The sequence below is a fragment of the Nycticebus coucang genome, chromosome 6 (assembly GCF_027406575.1).
Source record: "Nycticebus coucang isolate mNycCou1 chromosome 6, mNycCou1.pri, whole genome shotgun sequence".
Classification (NCBI taxonomy): domain Eukaryota; kingdom Metazoa; phylum Chordata; class Mammalia; order Primates; family Lorisidae; genus Nycticebus; species Nycticebus coucang.
The window spans coordinates 89516711-89526583 of record NC_069785.1 but is presented as its reverse complement, the minus strand read 5'-3'; the positions used below and the strand labels follow the sequence as shown (position 1 = coordinate 89526583).

General features: G+C 37.2%; 1 long non-coding RNA gene across 1 annotated transcript; it reads left to right on the top strand.

The window, feature by feature from the left end:
* The first annotated feature begins 358 nt into the window (after positions 1–358).
* Positions 359–8662, top strand: LOC128588372 (uncharacterized). The gene is made up of 3 exons (XR_008380764.1): positions 359–605; positions 6158–6408; positions 8281–8662. It is a non-coding gene; the product is annotated as an uncharacterized LOC128588372 (long non-coding RNA).
* Positions 8663–9873: the final 1211 nt, after the last annotated feature.

Sequence of the window (9873 nt, the reverse complement as noted above, 5' to 3'; positions counted from 1 at the left end):
TTGTTTTTAATAATAATTGTTGAGAATTATTTATATTTCTGTGGCATCTGTTGTTATTTCCCCTTCATCATTTCTGATTGTAGTTATTAAAGATCTTGTTTTTCTATTACTGGTTAGTCTAGCCAAGGCTTTATCAATTTTATTTATCTTTTCAAAGAACCAACTTTTTGTTTCACTGATCTTCTGAATAAGTCTTTTGCTTTCCATTTCATTTAATTCTTCAGAAGTGATTGTGTTGATATGGTAACTGGATATTTCCTTACAAGTTAATTTCAGATAGGTAAAATGAGGTAATGGTAAAACTAACAGATGATAGATTAAGTGTGTACATGACTAGAAAGGTATAAAATCAAAACCCTGAAGAAAGAACTTTGCTACACGCCGTCCCATACTATGCAGTCTTTTTCTTGACTTAATAATTACAGGAGCGAGTTTATACCCACAGCAAAGCTGCTGTTTGTTCAAGTCTTCGTCATGCAACATATTGGTGTACTTGGCAGGATAAGGGTATTGCAAAGGAGCAGAAAGCCTTTCTGGACACTGGGCTGGAGGATGGCCATCTTCACCAGGACACCTCGGAGAGATATTTGCTGAAGCCTCTTGAGGTAAGCTTGAGAACCCTGTAACTGGGATGGTGCAATTGCTATGCAGAGTATGTAGGACATCTCCAGCATAGCAAGAAACATGGGAAGAAATAATATGAGTCTTCAGCTCTCTTCCTCTTTGGAGGACCAGTATATTGCCATTTTAAAAACTCTGATTTCTACCACTAAAATTCCAGTAAAAACCAGTAATCCGTGGGAACTTTTCCATGTGGTTGTTAAGCATTGCCACTGGTTCATGCCTGACCAGAAACTCCAGGTTAATATGAAAGTCTGGAATAAAGTGGGTCAGGCTCTACATTGTACCCACCAAAAAGGCAATTTTATATGCAGAGAAATATGGGCAACATATCAGCTGGTTCATATTGCATTGGAACCATTTCAAACATGTTCTGAGCAAACCTCTGAGACCAAGGATATTGGCGCTAACTATTGCCACCGCTGCCTCCTTTTCCCAAGCTGGGTCAGTTAGACCAGCCAAAGCAGGCTGCAGAAAGTCCCAGAGAATCAGAGCATGAATATGATATGCCACAGTCCTATTCTGAACCCAAGCCTAATAAGCCTACAAAGAAATATGTGGGTGACTTAATTAGTCTAGAGAGTGATGCAGAGAGCTGTCCGGAATTAGTAGAAATGGCTGATGAATCAGCTCAAGAAGAGTCTGAGTTTGAACATCTTAAAAATGTTATGGCTGAATATTTTCAAACAATGAATCAAAGAATTGCCTTCTTAGAAAAGAAGGGAGCTGAGGGCGACACCTGTTGCTCAAGGAGTAGGGCGCCGGTCCCATATGCTGGAGGTGGTGGGTTCAAACCCAGCCCCGGCCAAAAATCACACAAAAAAAAAAAGAAAGAAAGAAAAGAAGGGAGCTGAAATACTCTCCTCTAGAGCAAGCTCTAAAGCAGGTTCTTGAAAGATGTACTTCCACCTTACAAGCCTTTAACTCCTTCTGCACCAGCAGGTCCTATGGTCTGGAGGGAAGGTCCCTTACATCATAATGCTCCACCAGGAATCTATCCTATGTGGTCTAATCCCCCAGATACTCACTTCACTGCACGGTATCACTTTCCTTTAGATGTTTCTGAATTGGGTATATCTAATGAGAACTCAGTTCAAATTTCAGAACTGGGTAATAATAAAGAACCTGTTATACAAGCATATTCTGTTTTCTAGGAAATTCAAGAGAATGGTCAATTAGGAGCTGCTCAACATGCTCCTACAGAAGAAAAAATTTTAAGAACAATGAAAGATGCCATTTATGCTTGTGGACCTACTTTTCCTTTTGTGATTGGCATTTTAAATTCATATTGCACAATTCATATTTTTATTCCTGCTGACTGTGAAACTTTAACTCATTCTACCTTGAGCCCTGGTCAATTTTTACAATTTAAGGCTTGGTGGCTGGAAGAGGCAACTTTGCAAAACTGAGCTCGGGGAACTCCAGTTAACTCTTTAATGGGTACTGGCCCTGCAGCTGACATTCAACAGCAGCTGCAATTAACGCAAGACTTATTAATGCAGGTTAAAGATGTTTGTATTAGAGCTTGGCAAAGACTAGAGGAAAAAGATGGGGTTAAACAGTTTTTCACAAGAATCATGCAAGCAAACAATGAACCATATTCTGAATTTGTGGCTAGACTTCAGACAGCTATTGAAAGGTCTGTTCCTGGAGAACAGGCCAGACAGATGCTTTTATTACAATTAGCATTCGAGAATGCCAATTCAGATTGTAAGTTGGCCCTGACACCTGTCAAAAATCAGGACAATGTTTCCATTGAACAATATCTGTGCACTTGTCGGGATATTGGCTCTGGAACATTTCCGGCAAAGCTTAAGGCTTTAGCCTTGGCAGAGGTACTTAATGGGATTAAAAAGAAAGCAAAATGTTTTAATTGTGGAAAAATGGGGCATCTGCATTCTAAATGTTGCAAGGCTAAAACTTAAAGTGCTCCAGCTGCTGCAGCTCAGGATACCAAGGCACAAGCACCTGGCCTCTGCCGCCACTGCGGAAAAAGCAACATTGGGCTAATGAATGTAGATCTGTTAAAGATAAAGATGGCAAACTCCTGCCCCCCAAAGTAGAATTTTGTTCCCAAAAAACGGGGTACAGGGCCCAGCTCGGGGCCTGATAATGAACAATGAAAGCACTCAAGGTCAATTTCCAGTGGACAATGGGTAACACATGCACAGGTGAATCAGAACAACTAATGAAATAGAGCCTGTGAAATTACATGTTCAGGATCTCTTTCATGCAACTCAAGGAAGTGCAGCTTTAGACATACCAATACTATCTGAGGAAGAAATCTTAGCTGGACAAAAGCCTAGAAAACTTCAGACTAGAATTTATGGCCCTATTCCACCAGACTCTGTGGGGCTTATTTTAGGTAGAAGCAGTTTAAAAATGGAAGGTTTAAACATACATCCTGAAGTTATTGATTCTGATTTTCAAGGGGAAAATTATGCTTATGGCTTCTCCTACCCAGAATATAAAATTAAAAGCTGGTCAAAGAATTGCACAAATTTTAATACTGCCTTATCATAAAGGACAGGCTGCTCCCATAAAGCAGGAGGGTGGCTTTGGCAGCACTGGAAAACAGGTTTTTTGGCATACTTTCCTTAATGACTCTAGACCTCAGTATACAGTAACTTTTGCTGATAAAATGGCAATTACTGGACTAGTAGATTCAGGAGCCGATGTTTCGATAATTGCTTCTTTCATGTGGCCTAGGGGCTGGCCAAAAAAGAAAATTGAGGCCACATTTGTTGGTGGGAACCTTAACTGATTCTGAACAAAGTGTTAATACTTTAGACTGTTCTGGCCCTGAGGGTCAGAAAGCTCAACTGCGCCCCATGTGGCTCCTATTGCGTTATCTATATGGGGCAGAGATCTTTTACAATAGTGGGGAGCCATGATTACTCTTTCAACTATTTCCAAACCAGCCAAGACTATAATGATGAATATGGGTTATAATCCCATTGACCCCACTCTTACTTTAAAACCTGAAATTGTAAGAATAGGGAATGACAAAACTGGACTAGGCTTGCCTGCTCTTCACGAGGGTTTTATATAGAGGCTCCTGTTCAGCGCTTTGCCCTGTCGTTGAAATGGTTAACAGATAAACTGATATGGGTTGAACATTGGCAGCTCCCTTATGAAAAATTAGAAGCGCTTGATAATATAGTTCATGAACAGTCAAAAGCAGGCCATATTGTACACAGTAACATCTTCTGGAAAACTCCAGTACATTTAATAAAAAAGAAATATGGAAAATGGAGAATGATAACTGATTTAAGACGAATTAATACAGTTATTTCTCCGACAGGAACCTTACAATCAGGTATACCTAACCCATCTCTAATTCCTAAAACTTATTCTATTATCATAATTGATTTAAAGGATTGTTTCTTTACCATTCCTCTTCATCCTGAGGATGCTGAAAAATTTGCTTTTACTATTCCTGCTTTGAACTCAGAAAAACCTGCAAAACGTTTCCATTGGAGGTTCCTTCCTCAAGGAATGTTGAATAGCCCCACCTTGTGTCACCTTTTTGTAAATCAGCCTTTAGAAATAGTATGAACACTTTTCGCAGACGGTATGTGCTTACATTATATGGATGACATTTTAATAGCACACCCTGATCAGGAAAAGTTACAACAGATGTTTAAAGCTGTAAAAGAAAATTGCCAGCAGTTTGGACTCGTAATTTCTGAGGACAAAACACAGTATACAGATCCTTGGGCGTATTTAGGATACAAAATAACGAGACAAAAAATAATTCCACAAAAAGTAACTATTAGAAGGGATACTTTAAAAACTCTGAATGATTTTCAAAAACTATTAGGAGATATAAATTGGATTAGACCTAGTTTGGGAATTCTCACGTATGCTCTAAAAAATTTCTTTGCAACTTTAGAAGGGCCAGCTGATTTAAAAAGCCCTAGAGTATTAACTGCTGGGGCATAAAAAGAATTACAATGGATAGAACAGCATATCCAGCAATCTCAAATAGATAGAATTGACGAAATTGGTCATTTTTATTTATATGTGTTTCCTTCCAGTCATTCCCCTACTGGACTGTTAACACAGGAAAATAATTTCATAGAATGGTGTTTTCTACCTAATAAGACAGTTAAGAAAAGGGAAACACATATATAGATATAGATATAGATATAGATATAGATGTAATGGCCACAATAATTTTAAAAGGACATCAAGGATTTAGACAATTAATTGGTAAAGACCCTGAAAAAATATTTGTGCCTCTTACTAATTCTCAATTTAATAATTTATTTATCTTCAACATTGAATGGCAAATCACTCTTTCTGATTACCTAGGACTTATAGGCAACCATTATACTAAAGATAAAAGAATTCAATTTCTTAAAAGAACTAATTGGATATTACCAAAAATTACTAAAGAACATCCTTTAGATAATGCTGTCACTTTTTATACTGATGCTAACAAAAAAGGAATATCAGGATATGTAGGAGAAGAAATACAAAAGGTCAAACAGTCTCCTTATCAATCTGTCCAGAAAGTTGAGTTATTTGCTATACTAATGCTATTAAGTGATTATCCAGATAGAGAGCTAAACATAATTAGTGATTCAATTTTTAGCACAATTGTAGTACAAATTATCAAGATTGTTACTTTAACTGAAAATAATTCAGAATTAAATTTGTTGTTTCAAAAAATACAAAATTTAAGAGCCTGAGTTAAAGGTATTTATATCACACATATTAGAGCCCATATAGGATTACCCGGACCTTTATCAGAAGGATAGATATCATATGATAGATCAATTAATAGGGTCAGTACTTACTGCCCGACAGGAACATAATATTCATCCTTCTAATCAAAGATCATTAAAACAGAGACATGGCATCAGTTGGCACTCTGCCAGAGCCATAGTCTGATCTTGCCCCACTTGCCAACCTTTAGTAGCACATCCTTTGCCCAAGGGAGTTAATCCTAGAGGATTGAAATCTAATCAACTATGGCAAATGGATGTGACTCAATTTCCAGAGTTTGGAAAAACAAAATATATACATCATACTGTGGATACTTATTCTCATTTTTCATGGGCAATAGCATTATCATCTGAAAAGGCAGATGCTGTTATCACATATCTTTTGGAATGCTTTGCTATTATGAGTAAACCTGAAACTATAAAAACAGATAATGGATCAGCAAATATTTCAAATAAATGCAAAGAATTTTTAAATCTTCATCAAATAAATCATCTAACAGGTATTCTTCAGAACAGCCAGGGTCAGGCTATAATTGAAAGACGAAATAGAACATTAAAAGATATGCCAAAACAGAAAGGGGAGGGACAGTATACCTCCCCAAGAAACAGATTATCTTCAGCTCTATTTACTTTAAATTTTTTAAATTTGAATGATGAAAATGAAACTCCAGCATCTAAGCACTGGATTGTGGTCACATCAACATCTACTGACCAACAAGTATATTACAAGGACAACCTAAATAATCAGTGGATCCCTGCCACTGTGGTAAAATGAGGAAGGGAATTTGCTTATATTTCTACAGGAGACCGTAACTCTTAGGTTCCAGATAAAAATATTAAACTCAGAAGTGTTACCATAAAGAAACAACAGCAGAGAACCCTGATGGAATTTCGAGTGAACAAATTAGCCACGAGATTCCAGCGCCTAACCTTGACCCACAAAAACAGGAAGTGCAAGAAGATGACGGCAGTGCACCCAGAAATGGTGACCATGCAACAAATACAGAAACTGGGGAAAGCCACTGTGACAAGCCTACGCAGACAAAAGCGTAAGGTAACACTTATGAATATTTTTTTAGCAATGTTTGCTTTCCTTATGTCAATTGTAGAAGGAAAGGAATTTCATTATTGGACTTATGTCCCTAATTCACCACTGCTGCAAGGGGTTAGTTGGATGGTACCCACAGTCCCCATATTTACAAATGAATCTGTATGGCTCCCTGGACCCTATGATACCCGAGGACCATTTAAATCTGAAGAGGGAATGAAGCTTTCTAATTATACTTCTGGGGTCACCAGCCCTCCTATTTGTTTTGGGCAACAATATCAGTGTTTAAATATGACTGTACAGTACTGGCTAAGTCATTATGACCGGCCGGTATCTGGAATGACTTCAAACGTGAGATGTTTATGCTAAGTGCTAATTCCATCTCTCGTTTTATCCTGGGTTTAACTCATATAGATGTAGACGCTCCTTCTTGTAAGGAGCACAGTTTTACATTACAAAAAGAATGGGTGCATTGAACTCAATGTAAAGGAGATCAAACTTTTTTCTTCACTTATACTTCTAAAGGTCCTATAGTGGACTGGAATCCAAAGGCAACTTTACTTGACAGTAATAAAAGACCTATTAACATTTAGTTGCCAAGAGATGAGACTATCTATCCTATAAATAAAAATAAAATTAATATTAATATGATAACACCTATGAGTTGGACAGATGTTGGGTTTACAGTTCCTGCACCTGGAATTTATAGCTTTCCTAAACAAAATCATTTGTGGAAAGTAGCAGCAGCCCTAAAACCTATGAAAGGTTGGACTGGTGTATTGTTTTATCATCAAACCACCACACCCCATACTTATAGTATGGAATTTACATTCCATGATGAAAGATACATTCAAACTTGTGTTCAATTACCCTTTGTGTGGCTTAAGGGCATCATAAAGTGGAATGAAAAAACAGGAGACTTGTTTTGTCCTGTGTGTCAACTGTTTACTTGTATTAATAGTTCTCTAAGTTTTGATCTTCAAAAGAAACAGCTATATTTGTTGAGAGCCAGGACAGGTGTGTGAATGCCAGTGAATTTAACCAAGCCGTGGCAAGAATCTCCTGCCCTGACAGTCCTTCAACTTCTGGCTGATTGAGTCTTGAAAAGAACCAAGAGATTTATTGGACTTTTGATGCTGCCATTCTAGGAATTATTGCAGTGACAGCTTCTGCTGCCACTTCTGGGGTGACTTTAACTCAAGGAATCAGAACACATAATATTGTGGCTGACTGGCATAAGGACTCTGAACAATTATGGACTACTCAAAAACAGACTGACACTGAATTATATAATGAAATTGATAATTTAGAACAATCTGTTGTTACGTTGGGGGATGAGTTAGTTAGTTTAAAGAAATAAATGAAGTTAAAATGTGATTGGAATGTAACTACTTTTTGTATAACCCCTGTTAAATATAATGAGAGTAAATTTCCTTGGGAGAATGTTAAAAAGCATTTGTTAAACCATGATAATTAGACTAAGGAAATTGCAAATTTACAACATGAGGTATATTCTACTTTTGAAAATAAGTTACAAAAAATAGATGGAGATCAGATTTTACAAGGCATAGCTGATGGAATTGAACAAATGAATCCTATTCCAAAAATACAGGGACTTGTAGGAAGTTCAGTAGGATCATTAGCATTATTTTTAATTATTGGATTCATTTTGTATTTAATTTGTAAGAAAATGAAGCATGCCCAAAGAGAAAATGAACGTTACACGCAAGTGTTTGCTTTAATGATGACGGATATGAATAATATATGTCAAAAAACAGAAAGGGGAAATGTAGGATAATATTTAGAAATAAACATATCCTACATCAAGCACACCAAGTGAACTCAGTGTGAGTTTAAAATGACTTTCTATTCTTCCAGAGGCTTAAGGGACCTGGGCCCCCCTGGGACACATGCAGAGTGAGGTTGCCTGGAGTTAAAAATTCCACAAGCCACTTCTCTGAAGCTGTGCATCCCATGAAGCCTGAGATCAAAGGACATGCCGCCCTTCCTCAGAGGCATGGGCCAGAGGGTTGACGTATGTTAACAACATATTGTGAGAGGTCTATATCTGCTCTGTCCTGAGGAAAGATACAGTCATTACTTCATACTGAGTAAACTGAGTGAATGCTTGTTGCTTGAAGATACTCTTCCATTAACTCTGTTCTCCTGTGACTACTTTCTTCTTTGTGATCTTTATTTAGATACCTGCCCAGAGATTAGTCAGTGTCTAGAAGAGAATGTTTACTGCAGAAGTGATTGTGTTGATATGGTAATAGGATATTTCCTTACAAGTTAATTGCAGATAGGTAAAATGAGGTAATGTTGAAACTAACAGATGATAGATTAAGTGTGTACATGACTAAAAAGGTATAAAATCAAAACCCTGAAGAAAGAACTTTGCTACATGCCATCCCATACTGTGTAGTCTGTTTCTTGACTTAATAATTACAGGAGCGAGTTTATACCCACGGCAAAGCTGCTATTTGTTCGCGTCTCTGGTCATGCAACAATTACCATAGATTGTTCTCATATAATGCTCTTTGCTGCATCTCCCAAATGTCAATTTGCACAATGTTCCTTATCAGTAAGTATTGACTACTTTTCATTACCATTTTTATAGACATTTAACTTTAGAAGTATACTTTAAATCTCTGATGTTGTACCAAATGGCCTTGTGGGGGAGCCTTTCCATAGTTTGCAGTCTACCTTTGGGATGGATTTGGACCTATTGGGTTGCGAGTCAAAGTGCCTCTTCAGTATTTTAAGTATTGCCCAGTTTGTCCTCATAACGTTTGAGTCACACTTTGTTAGCAACACTGAGCACAAACACAAGCAGTTAGATGTGAAACTTCTGATATTTTGTCACTGATATGGTATCTCAGTAGAGTTAATTTAAATTTTTCTTTTTTGAATGAGATGAAGAGCTGTTTGTCTTTTTTTTTTTTTTTCTCTTTTAACTGTTGGTTTATGTCTCTAACAAGCTTCCACGGGCTTATTGGTAGTTTCTTTCTTCTGTGTTTTTAGAGACTTAAGTATATTAAAAATCTTTGTAATATAAGGCATATAATTACTTTTTTCTTTTTAATAAACTTTTTGTTTTCAAATGATTTTAGAATTACAGGGAAGCTCTCTGTATTATCACAGTGATAATACAGAGAGCTTCCCTGAACCCCTCACCTGGTTTCCCCTACTACCATCATCTCACTTTACTATTGTATATTTGTCACAACTAAGAAACATCACTGGGTACGTTTATAATTAACTAAACTCCAGGCTTGATTCAGATTTTACCATATATTCTATTAATGTTAATTGATTTCCTTTGGCTAGGTCCAACCCAGTGCACCAGATTGCATAAATTGTCAGGCCTGCAAGGTCTCCTCTGATCTGAGACAGTTTTCCCTATTCCTTGTTTTTTCAGACCTTAGCAGTTTTGAAGGGTACTTACTGATCAGGTAAGCTGTAAAATGT